A 13,448-nucleotide genomic window follows, 5' to 3' on the forward strand; every position below is an offset into this window, starting at 1 on the left:
TCTCCTCTTCTGTCATTGAAAGGAAATCTAAAAAATGGAGAATGTTAATAGATATAAGAGCCATACATAAGGTGATTCTGCCAGTGGGCTCTTTACAGCCCGGAATTCCCCTGCCTTCTCTATTACCTAAAGCATGTTCTACTATAGTGATTGATTTTAAAAGACTGCTTTTTTTTTCTATACCTTTACAAGAACAGGTTAGAGAAAAATTTGCCTTCACAGTGCCTACTTATAATGATTCACAGCCTGTTAAAAGATATCAGTGGAAAATTTTACCCCAGGAGATTTATAAACAGCCCCATTATCTGTCAATATTCTGTATAATAGCCATTGGAAATAATTCATGAAACAGTTTCTCAATCTATAATTTACCATTGTATGAATGATATCTTACTAACTGATTACAATGCAGATATCATATGGAAAAAATGTTTGACAAGATAAAGAAAAATTTGCCTGGGGATTACAAATTGCTCCTGAAAAAAATACAGAAAGGAGATTTTATTAATTATCTCAGATATAAGAGAGGTATACAAAAGATTCAACTACAGTAAGTACAAATCAGGAGAGGTTAATTACAAACTCTTAATGATTATCAAAAATTGCTTGGTGATATTAATTTTCTATGGCACACAATTAAATTGACAACTCGAGAACTAAGTGATTTATTTCAAACCTTACAAGGTGATCAGGATTTAAAATGGTCAAGAAAACCTTCAGCTGAGGCAGAGAGAGAATTGGCTTTGGTAGAAAAGAAATTACAAGATGCACAAGTGGATTATTTGGATCCAGAGCTTGATTATATTCTGGTTATTTTACCTACTACACATTCTCCTACAGGAATTCATATGTAGAAAGAAGATAATATTTTAGATTGTATATTTTTTCCACACAGAGAAAAAAATTAAAGGCCTATGTAGAAAAGGTTTCTGTACTGATTCTGAAAGGAAAATTGAGAAATCATCAATTAATAGGAATAGACCCAGCATAATTGTAGTACATTTTACTAATGCTGAACTTTCCTCATTATGTAGAGAAAGTGAACATTGGCAAGGAGCTTGCAGTAATTTCTTGGGAGATATTAGCAACAAATACCCCAAATTCAAGAGACTTCAGTTTATATGTAGCAAGAATCTTAAAAGTTCTTATTAATAAAATCAAACCTGGAGCTAAGTATTGGGGTAAACACTGGAAGATCAGAGAGACAGAACAAACCACAGCTAACCTCACCTGGCCAACTTCTCAGCTGATCTTGTTTCCTCAGACTGGAAGCCTCTGTGTCCTCATATCCGAATGGCTCTCAGCTGAACTGTGCTGCTCAAAACCTAAAGGCTTAACCAGCCAAATGATTCTAGTTTCTGGTCTTCACACTTTATATATCTTTCTGCCTTCAGCCGCCATCACTCCCTGGGATTAAAGGCTTGCTTTCTGGGATTAAAGGCATCAGTCACCATACTTGGCTGTATCCTCGAAGAGATGGATTTCTGCCTCTGGAATGCTAGGATTAAAGGAATGTGCTACCACTGCCTATCCTAAAGTATCTAGTGGCTTTTCTGTTCTCTGACCCCAGATAAGTTTATTAGGGTACACAATATTTTGGGGAACACAATACCACTACATTTCCTCTCTTTTTGTCTAAAATTTTTAAAAAAGCTTATAACTAATACAAGAAAAAACTATCCAATAAATATATACAATATATACAGTAAAAAATTATATTAACAATGTCTAGTCCATTCACATTTGACAGATTCAAACAAAAAACTCCATTATATATTAACAATGTCCAGTCCAGTAACATTTGATAAACTTAGACAAAAATTTCATTACTTATCCTATTTAAAACAAGTAGTTCCTTTTTAAAAGTATTTTTTCTTTTCATAATAGATTCAGTAATCTACCTTTTGTCATTTCTTTATCTTCCTCTTTTTCTTTTTAGTGTAGATTCAGTGATCTACCCATTTATCCTATTATTTCTTTATCTTTTTTCTCAGAGTAGATTCGACCTACTTCATATCTATATTCTTTTTTTTCTTTTTCTTTCTTTTTTTTAAACAAAACCTCTGAATATAATCTCCTTGTTCAGCTTTTTTCCCTGACCATTAACAATCAACATCTTGTAACCAACCATCATAAACAATGACAATATCCATAACTCATTAAACGACCAGAAAACCTCCCATCCCACCACTTGGGAATATGGGCATCATTTTCTTAAAATTACTTCCTCTTTCTAGGGTAAAGGCATCTTTAGGGGATTCTGAAAAGAAAATTTTGGGGTTAATTGTCAAGTTCTGTATCATTTGTCCAGTCGCTGCATAATGAGAAAGTGCAGGGCTTATTTCAAGTCCTTGTTCAAGTAGTCTGTCAGACTGGATCATCTCAGCTAGCCATCTCAAAATTGTCCTGAGTAGTTTGTAGTCCAAAGTCGATCTTTCTGTGGTGTTAATCAACTTAATGGCTTTACCATAGTCCATGTGGAATCATCATTGTATGTGGTGGTGGTGGGGGGGGGTCCCGTCATGCTTTTGAAGATTTCAAATGTGCTGTTAGGTGTAGTCCTGGTTCCCTGTAAAATTTTTTTGTACCTCCTCTGTTTTTTCCTCACATTGTATGAGGAACACAAACTTCTGGAGTACCTACATTCTATACTGATCCAAATAAATCAAGAAAGGAAGGTTGTAAGTCAGGAAAAGTATGTAATGTAGCTCAAAGCCCTTATGATTACATTTAAAAAAAAATCGGAATTACATGCTATTCTCATGGTATTATCAGATTTTTCAGAAATTCTTGACATAAATACTAACTCTCAATATGATGAAAGAGTTGTTTTACATATTGGTTTTGAAACCACTGAACTTATTACAGATGATTCAGAATTAACTTTGTTACTTATTAAATTATAAGAAATAATCAGGAACAGAAATTATCTTTTCTATATAACACATATCAGATCCTATATTGTTTGCCAGACCCTCTAGCACAAGGTAATAATGAAATAGATGAACTATCTGTAGGAAATCTGCTAGAAGCCTCAGAATTTCATTAAAAAAAACACCACTATGTTAACAGCAATGGTTTGAAGAAAAAATTTTCTATCACTTGGCAACAAGCCAATGAAAGTAGAAAACGTCCTACTTGTTCTTTGTATAGCCAAACTCTACTACATATGGGAAGTAACCCAAAGGGTACTCAACAAATTGAAATTTGGCAAATGGAAATGTTTCATTTTGCAGAGTTTGGAAAATTATTTTCGGTGGCTATACCATAGACATTAATTCAGGATTTTAGTGGGCAACTACTTTAAGTTCTAAAAAGACTGATTCTGTAATTACATGTTTATAAAAGTTATAGCCATCATGGGAATACCTGCACAAATTAAGACTAACAATTCCCCAGCATATGTCTCTAGAAAAATGAAACAGGTTTTTTTTTTTGCATATTACAGTATAAAGCATATTACAGGTATACCACACAATCCTACTGCACAATCAGTTGGAGAAAGATCTAATCACTCTTTAAAGGATATGCTTAATAAAAAGAAAGGGGTAGTAAGGACCCCCAGAGATCACCAACACAATGCTTTATTACTTTAAATTTTATAAATGCTAATGAGAAAGAAACAACAGCTGCTGGAGACATTGGATAATAGAAAAAAAAAACTGCTTAAATGAATCATCCTATATACTTCAAAGACGTGTTGACCTCAGAATGGAAACCAGGATATATGTTACATTGGAGAAGGGATTTTGCTTTTATTTCCACAGGAAAAGAAAAGATATGGATACCATCAAAATTGATAAATACTAGGTTTGAATGGAAGAGACCTTTTGATTAGGAGAATCAATAGTACATCCAGCAGTGCAACCATTCAACCTTCCAAAAAGAGAAACTCCCCAAAGTTAAAATTGGGACAGGATTTTGTTTTGTATTTCCAGGAGAATCAAAACATCCATCTAAGAAATCTAGAGACCACTGGACAAATGAGACATGTAAAAAAGAAAGAAGAGCCATTCAGCGAAAATGCCCCAAGAAACAGTAAATTGGCCTAATGGAATAGGACACTTCCAGTAGGATAAAATCTCAAAAATCTTCTGAAGTGCTTGTCTTTACTGTTCTCTACAGGCATAAAAGACAAATGGTCTTTTTGTAGTCCCAGTTCAATTACAAATTAAAGCTGGCTTTGGAGTTGGAGCATGGCTCTCTCCTTCTCTAAACCCAAGCATGATTGTTAAAGAAAGATCCAAAATCTGTGTCTTATGTCACAAGAGCCATTTGGTATGGGAAAGAAGAAAAACCAAAATTAGGGACTCTTCTATTGTCATTAGTCTCACAATCCTTTGGTTTTATTCTGACTTGTCAAAACTTTTCTTAAGGTATAAATACTTTCTCAAATTTTATAAGATTTATATATTATAATTAATAAAATTATATTATTAATAAATTATATACATATATATTTAAAACTTCTGTTATGATACTAATGGTCAAATAGGATAGTAACTGATTCTAGAAATAGGCTTCGTCTAGCTTCCTGTATGTAATTTTGGGCTTGAGTCTAAAGCAGGTAACTAGGAATTAAGTTTGTATACCCCAGATGTATTTAATAGATTGTGGTCCTTTAACCTCTCTGATATTTGCTACATGTGACATTTAAAAACTCAAGTTTCCTGCAGTGAACTATGACAATTCCTAACAGTGATGTCTGAAGTCTCCAAAAGGTTGTTGGGACCCCACAATGATGAAACTACCTGGATTGTGGAGATACCACTAAGCTGACAAACAACATGCAAAGATCACCTTTGTATTATAAACTGCTCAGGACAACTTCAAAGCACTTAGCTAAGATGGTCCAGCCTCATAGACTACTCCAGTAAGGACTTCAAATAAGCCTTGGATTCTCCCATCACAATAGCTAGGTCTCCCAGAACTTGATTTTTATCTCAATTTTTTCAGGATCCCCTAAAGATGCCATCATTCCCAGACAGCATGAAGTAAGCTTAAGAACATGACACCCCCATTCCCAACAGGTGAGGTGGGTGGTTTTTGGTCATTCATTGGATGTTTGTCAACATTTAAGGGGGGTGTGTGTGTCTCAAGTTGTTATTTGTCAAGGTCAAATAGGAAACTAAGCAAGGAAGTTAGATTCAAGGATCTCTTTCCGTAAAGAAAAAAAGGAAGATATAGGAATGGTAAGAAAAAGGGTAGGTTATTGAATCTACTTTAAGCTAAAGAGGGACTGTTAATTTTAAATAGTTTACACTGGTATGGATTTTTGTGTATTGATACAAATTTAAGGCTATTTTTGTTAGAATATACTCTATATACATTTCTACTTTTGTTAAAGATATTTTTGTATATTGATACAAATTTAAGGTTATTTTTGTTATATTGTATCTTATTTTTCTATTTCTTGTTTAAGTATTGTGCCTCTGCAACTCATTTAAAAATATAATGTAAAGTTCTAGTCCTTAAAAGCTGTTTCAGATAATAAAGAAATACAGGGTAGTAGTTAGTCATCTGTAACAATCAAGCTTATCATCATGTTGGTATAATTTCAATGTCAATCAGAGATATAGTTAAATAGGTGGTCTTCAAACACTTCAGAAACCTACAGAATATAGCATTTTAATTTCTTAATAATATAGGACTTTGGACAATGAGACATGTCTGCTTCTGGCAGACCAGTTTACTCCAAGAGAGGGTTATGGGCATTGAAAAAACTCCATATGGAGTTAATACTTTCACTTGTGGTAAGATTAGCCACTGGGCAGAGAAACTGTCCTTACCTCGGATGCTGACTGTGTGCTGTCAATATTGTACAAACAAAACACACAAAAAAGGCAATTGCCAAACTACCTAGACAAGGTAGGACAGTCATTCAAAATTCCTGCTTCAAAGAATAGTCTGTCAGATATTTTAGGCCTGTAGGCCAAAGATGGATGCACCAATGTTCCAAGGGAACCCTGTGGTAGAGGAAATCTGGGGTAACTGTTCAAGCAACCAGATGCCATTTCTATTATTTCATAGTTTTGGAAGTTCCTTGATCTTTACTTCCTGTTTACTCGGTTACTCGGGTAATAGTATACCCTTCTTGGGTCTCTGACAAGGTTGAAGATTAGATAGTTATAGTCTAACATATTTTATTAAGATATTGTATTTAATTCACCTACGTGTATTTCTACATCTGATAAGATCATAAGGCAGCATTTTTTCTCATTTTCTCTCTCTCTCTTTTTTTTTTCTTTTTGGTTTTTTGAGACAGGGTTTTTCTATGTACTTTTGGTGCCTGTCCTTGATCTCGCTCTCTAGACCATGCTGGCCTCGAACTCACAGAGATCCACCTGGCTCTGCCTCCTGAGTGCCGGGATTATGGACCACCACCACCCAGCTCCTTCATTCTCTTAATGGGATATTGGCAGTTGTTGATCTTCAGTTAGTCATTAAAGTTTTTAAATCTTTGTATCCTAGGGACAAATAGATTTTGGTCATGGCAAATGATCTGTTTTGTAACTTAATTTGAAGAATTTGGCACCTATGTTCAGTAAAAATATTGATCCCTACCTTATTTTACTTGTAATATCTAGCTTTGCAATCTATATATAATGACCTCAAAAAATAGGTTTGGGTATATTACCTATCATTCAAATTTTTGAGAGAAGCTTAGAAAGAACTGAGAGACAGATTTTGTAGTTTCCACAGTAGAGCATCTGTCATGAGTTTTCCCGTGGGAAGATCATTCTTTTTCTTTAGTAGACTCTTCAGATTTTCTGTTCTTGGTTCCTACTGTGTGGGTGATACAATTCTGTGAAATTATCTATTTCTTCCAGGGAACTCACTTACTTTGTTAGTCGTTACTTAGTTCAATGCTGTCTCCTGATATAGCTTTCTACTATTTCTCTGGTACTGGTTGTACTATTTTTCATTTATAATTTTAATTATTTGACATTTACTTTTTTTTCTCAGTTTAGCTAAAGTTTTTCTGGTCTCTTTACTAGTCCATGGACTTGTTAGCAAACTCTCTAGACAACTGTTGTGAATGGGGTTGTGTTGCTGTATTCACATTCCTAGCTTTGCAGAACACTGGGAGATGCTAATGCACTCAGTAAGTGGGAGAGACTAGTGGTCTGTCTGTGCAGCATCCCACAAGGCTGGGGAAGCAGTCTAATTCATTTGTTCTCACTTCCCCTGTGGAAGAAACTGTGGTCTAAGAGAAAATATGTAATTCATGATTCTTCCCTTTCAATAGAGTGCTGAAGACAAAGGAAACAACACAATACAATTTATCTTCCATACATTATTAAAATTAGGTAGTTTGTTGTTCATTTTGGTTTTAGCATAGTTCTGAGAGCTAAAACCTCATTCTGCTGATATTGATGTCTTTCTTTGGTTTTAGTCTTTTATTCTCAATAGTCAGTTACTTTTAGTGTATTATGAATCCTAAAATAACATCTCATATATTCCCAATTTACTTCCAAATGCTATTTTTTTTCTGCCCTCCTTCTCATACAAAATTTCTACCACTTCTAACACTCACAGCTCTGTAATTAACGGACTTTTATTTACATTTTAATATGGGCTACCACATTTTGTTTAAACATTTATTATAGAACTTTATAGTTTACAGAATTGAATCTGTTGTGTGAATCCATCAGCAGGTTGCCCTATGTCCTGGGGTTTGATTGGCAGTAACATATTTCTTTTGGAGTCCTGCCAATAGAATTTGTGTACAACAAACAATACCAAGTCTTGGGAATTGTATGGGCCAGATGACATGACAGACACTTTGGCAGAGCTTCCATTATTTAGCATACTGTTGTGAATTTTTAATAAAATTTCTTTATGATGACCTGGGAAATTTGAAGTAGTCTGTGAGTCATACAGGTACTCTGGCTTAATATATAATTAATAAGATTGTAAGCTTAATGTGCACAATGGACAATATCTAGCATAAACCATGATAAACTTTATTTTACATTGTGTATGCTATAATACCAGGAACAGACAGCGATAAATCAAGTGTGATTGTGTGGCAACATAGGAGGAACATTCAGAGACTCAAAACCCGAGTAAACTTGTTTATGCCTTGAGTTTCAGCAATATAACTAATCAAAACTATCCGAATGATCCTTAAACACTCAATTGAAACTCACACCACCACCACCACCACCCTGCAAGTTATTTTATTATGTATTTTGAGAAATGGATGCCCCAATCAGTTTTAGGAATCAGATATCAGATGCCTCTGCCATCCTTGTTTTCCCTTTAGTGGACACTTGGTTTATTGTCAATTTAGTTTTAGTTTCTTCAGTCTCTAAGTTTACCCATTTCTGAATCATCACTGCCTTCTGTCAGAGACTTGTCTTCCTTGATCTTTGAGTTTCATCCATTTCTGAATTGTCACTGCCTTCATTCCTCACAGAGATTTGTTTTCCCTGATCTTTGACTGCATGTTTTCCAAAGTGCTCCCCATGGATATAGGGGTTGTCTACTGCTTTGACACCCTAGATCCAAGCACTCTCTCAAATGTGACAGCATTCATTTCCTCTGTGCTTTAAACATCTTCATGGTTTTACACTATGATAAAAATAGAAAAAGAAATGTTAGTATGAGCACATAGGCATCTACACGATCTGGAGAACTCCTATATGTTCCTCTATGTTTTATCATCACCCTTATTATTTAGAGATATTGTGCATTTTGTTCTTTGTGCTGTGTTTTATGACTACTATGTTCTTACAAGGGCCCATGAATTAAAATATGGACAAATATAATTCACTTTTAGATAAAATGTAGAGTATGATATTAATCATGAAATCTACTACAAGGTAATGTATTGTTGGAAGAGAATAGCTAATTTTCTGTGAGTAAAATGTTGTGGTTTTCGTGGTAGTATTCAGGAGAATTTTCTATCATGTTAAAATTTTCTAATCTATGCTATCTAAAAAAAGATTTTATCCACTTATTGTGTTTTTAATGGAAGAAACTGTTTAAAATATTATTCAAATTAAATTAATTTTAATTTAATTAATGAGAGCAGTTTGTTGCTTTTAAGAGAGTATTATTTGGTATTAAAAGGGCACAACATTAGGAAGGTTGGGAACAAGTGCTCTAGCATATCTTGTTAATCAAAATGTTTGTGGCTGGCTTAGTGTTTACATTTCTCTTTTGGTAGAGTGCTGAGTACTTTCCTATGCTAATGATTCTGGAATGTAGGGGTGAAGGGTCTGAGGAGGAACCAGGTCAACTTCTCCTAGTTCAATGAGTTGTATAGTTGTTGTCTTCAGGAATAGAGCCTTGCTGTCAGGTTGTGGAGCACCTGTGTTGTCTTGGCAACAGCCTAGGATGTTTGGGAATTCCCATGGGAACTGTGGAGACAGCAGCTCATTTATGTATAATCCAACCTATCTAATAGAAGCTTCTTTTGGTGACAAGAGATGGGCAATTGAAACTCTGTATGCCCCGTTTACATGTGTCATTTACATAGCCTTCATGTATGTAAATAGAATGTGGTTTACATGCTGCCTCTCAAACAGCGCTTATTCTTAGCTATCTCTCCTCATATTACCTCTCTCATCTACCTCTCTCCTCCCATCTCAACTTGATAATTTGTTCAAGCTTCCACCCCTAACCTTCCATAAGTATATATTCTATTTCCATTTCCTAATGAGATTTACCTATACCATCAAGTTTCTTACTCTATACCAACCTTTATAGTTCTACACATTGTAGCTTGGTTATCATTGCTTTAGCTAATAACCACATATAAGTGAATACCATATTAACCTTTCAGTATATTTGAAACCTCACTTAGTTTGATTTGTTTGTTTGTTTTTTGTTTTTTGAGACAGGGTTTCTCTGAGTAGTTTTGGAGCCTTTCCTGAAACTTACTCTGTAGACCAAGCTGGCCTTGAACTCACAAAGATGTGCCTGCCTCTGCCTCCCTAGTGCTGTTTAAAGGCCTTTAAAGGATTTTAGAATGTTTAAAGGATTAAAGATGTGTACCACCACTGCCAGGCTTGATTTTTTTTAATTATAACTATTTGGCTGAAAATTTCATGATGTTATTTTTGTAATCCATTGAATAAATGTACAATTCTTTTTCTATTTTTTTGTTGAGAGTGTTTCTCATTTCTGGCTATCATGAATAAAGCAGCAATAAACATGATTGAAAAAATGTCTTTGTGGTAGAATGAAGAGTGCCCAAGAGTGATATATCTGGAACTTAAGGTAGATCAATTCCTATGATCCTAATTAATTTACACAGTGGCTGTATGAGTTTGTACTCCCACAAGCAATAGTTGAGTGTGCTTCTCCTTACTCTACATCCTGGCCAGCATGAGTTGTCACTTGTTTTATTGATTTCAGCTATTCTGATGGGTATGAGATAAAATTTCAAAGAAGTTTAGATCTGCATTTCCTTGTTGGCTAAGGATGTTGAATATTTCTTTAAGTGCTTCTTAGCTATTTCACTTTTTTTTATTTTTTTTATTTTTTTATTTTTTATTTTTATTTTTTTGGTTTTTCGAGACAGGGTTTCTCTGTGTAGCTTTGCGCCTTTCCTGGAACTCACTTGGTAGCCCAGGCTGGCCTCGAACTCACAGAGATCCGCCTGGCTCTGCCTCCCGAGTGCTGGGATTAAAGGCGTGCGCCACCACCGCCCGGCGCCATTTCACTTTTAATTGGGGCACTTTTAATTGACGGTCATCTCTTTCTTCAGGTTAGGGGAATTTTCTCCTATGATTTTATTGAAAAGATTTTCTGTCTTTGACCTGGTTTTATTCTACTTCCTGTATTCCTATTATTTCTTAGACTTTTGGTCTTTTCATAGTGTCTCTGGTTTCCTGGATGTTCTGTGCCAGTAGATTTTCAGATCTAATATTTTCTTTGACTGACATATCCATTTATTCTATTTTGTCTCCAATATCTGAGATTCTCTTTTTCATCTCTTATATTCTGTTGCTGAACTATGCCTCTGAGGTTCCTATTGGAGTTTCTAAAATTTTCATTCCAGATTTCCCTATCTTTGAGTTTTATTTACTATTTCTGTTTGTGTTTTCAAGTCATGAACAGTTTGATTTATGTCCTTCTACTGTTTGCTGCTGAGAGCTGCTGGTAGCAATGGCTTTATCAAAAGTCATGGGAGTAAACAGCAGATGACAACTAATATTTAACAGGTTCACTCACCACATGTATAACTCTCTGTTGGGGAGCCCCACTAGACAAAGTCTGTGGGGTCATTGGCTGTGAAAACCAGTTGTTTTCTGTTTGTAACTTTCTCATGTGCCACCATTTACCTCCCTAAAAAGAACAGCTGTGAGGTTCTTTCACATCTCATTGGTAGTGAATTTTACATCTTTGGGCGCACTTATGGATGGTCAGAAAGATGACTTCTGTTTAAGCTGTATTTCTATTCTGATGAATAGAAATAATACCAGAATATTTTTCTTAATTGACACAGGAAAATAATAGTATTTTCAGTCTCAAAGACAGCTAGTTTTAGACCAGAACAAATCTGAAAGAGACTAAGCTGCCCCTTCAGAAAATACATGAACAGTAGTTCCCAAATGTTTATTTCTAAATCAAGGTCAGTCTGCTTACATTGAGACATAACCTCCTACAGAAACTGACTGCATGTATGCCTAGGCTCAAGGTTCGGCCAACTGTTTACATTCTGTGTGGGAACTCTCACCAACTTAGAGGTATGTGCATGGCCAAGTGTTACTCACTGGCCATTCAGTGCAACCTTCCTAGCCTTAGAAAAACTATGTGACTTATCATGTGTTATAAGAGTGTGTCAGACCCTGAAAATGTAACATATAACTGTCCAGAGTTTGGCTGTGAGTAGTAGTGAGTGTGTGTAGGTGTACATGCTGAGTGAGGGATGTAGCTGAATTGGCAGAAAGAAAATGTAACATATAATTATGTAAAGTTGGGCAGAGAAGAACTATGAGAGTAAGGTGAGTGAATGAGAGCAAGAGTGAATGAGTAAAGAGTGAATGAATAATGCAGCAATGTGTGAAGGAATGTAGGAGCACAGAAAATACATGACTGGTTGTAAAGAGATGTGAGGGGGCTGTGTAGAGCTATATAGAAGAGCTGTAAAGTAGAGCTGCTGTTCTGTAGTGGAGCTGTGTAAAGACTTAGCTGTCAGTGTGTGTTAGAGTGTATGTGTGGGTGTTCAGAGGGAGCACAGGAAAAAGAACATGAGTAGCTAGGCAGGAGAGCAAGCAAGAGAAATTTTCAGAAAGGATTTTTTCAAGATAAAGTAAAATAGAAGGTTACCATCAGAAAGTGTGTGTGTTTCCTTATTTACCTGTCATATAGATAGAAACTTATTTCCAAAGACCCTCTGATAAAAAACTTTCCTAAAGCCCTCACTACTCTGAGGTCGTCTAGTCACAACCCTGGAGCAGCTCTTGGGAGCTGGCTTCCCACAGACTATGTCAATTACTAACTATAATATTTTAAATAACCATAATAGTATCTGAAGTCGATAATCAATTTTTAGTTAGATAAATGAATGCTAAAAAAATTAGCCTCCATTTGTCTATACATGAACAGCACTAACTTTCTTAGCAAGTGAGAATCACAGAGTTAACTCTTCTTACATTGAAATTTTGGTAATTGTCCTATATTTGGACTTCCACATATTTATAGAACATCTCTGTAAAGCACTTTGTATTTGCCTACATGCTATGCTAAAACCCATTTTTTTCTAATAAGCAATGAAATATCTAAGATGTTATATATATTGAAAATCTCTAGCATAAAATTTTCTACAAGTTGTTAAACGGAAAGGAAAATTAGAAAATACAGACTAATTAGGCTTTAATTTTCTCTTCAGTTCTACTCAAGGACATGTCATCAAGGAGAGCTTTGCTCTGCATTTAGATTCTATTTGTCTTATTAATATTCTGGTGTTTTGTTTCATCACAAAATGCATGAATATCTTTTTAAATGACTGAAAATATATTAATTCGCTTTAAAAGTTTCTTATTAATTTGGAATCCTTCTATCTTGACCTCAAATTCTTGACATATTCATCTAACTTCTTATGGCCATTTGGAATACCTGGAAGTGAAGTTACAAATGGTTCAATTCTTAAAGGAAATTTTATTTTCTTTCAGCTCAAATTAGAAAATATCCAGGAAATACCTGATCAGACTAATCACTGTGGACACTGGGGAGTTTCTATAATGAAATGACTGTTGTCAAGTTTTTACCCTTGATTCAGTCTGAAGGTCACAGACAGGGAGGTCAGTTTGTATAAGGTAATGGTGGCTTCTTTGAAATATTTGGTGATAGAAAGAAAAGGAGAAAAATAGTGATCAGTCAGTGTGAGTGTGTGTGTGTGTGTGTGTGTGTGTGTGTGTGTGTGTGTGTGTGTATTTGCAGATAAACAGATGGTGACTTCTCTGAAATATTTTGTAATATAAAGAAAAGGA

Source organism: Peromyscus leucopus, chromosome 22 (assembly GCF_004664715.2).
Source record: "Peromyscus leucopus breed LL Stock chromosome 22, UCI_PerLeu_2.1, whole genome shotgun sequence".
Taxonomy (NCBI): domain Eukaryota; kingdom Metazoa; phylum Chordata; class Mammalia; order Rodentia; family Cricetidae; genus Peromyscus; species Peromyscus leucopus.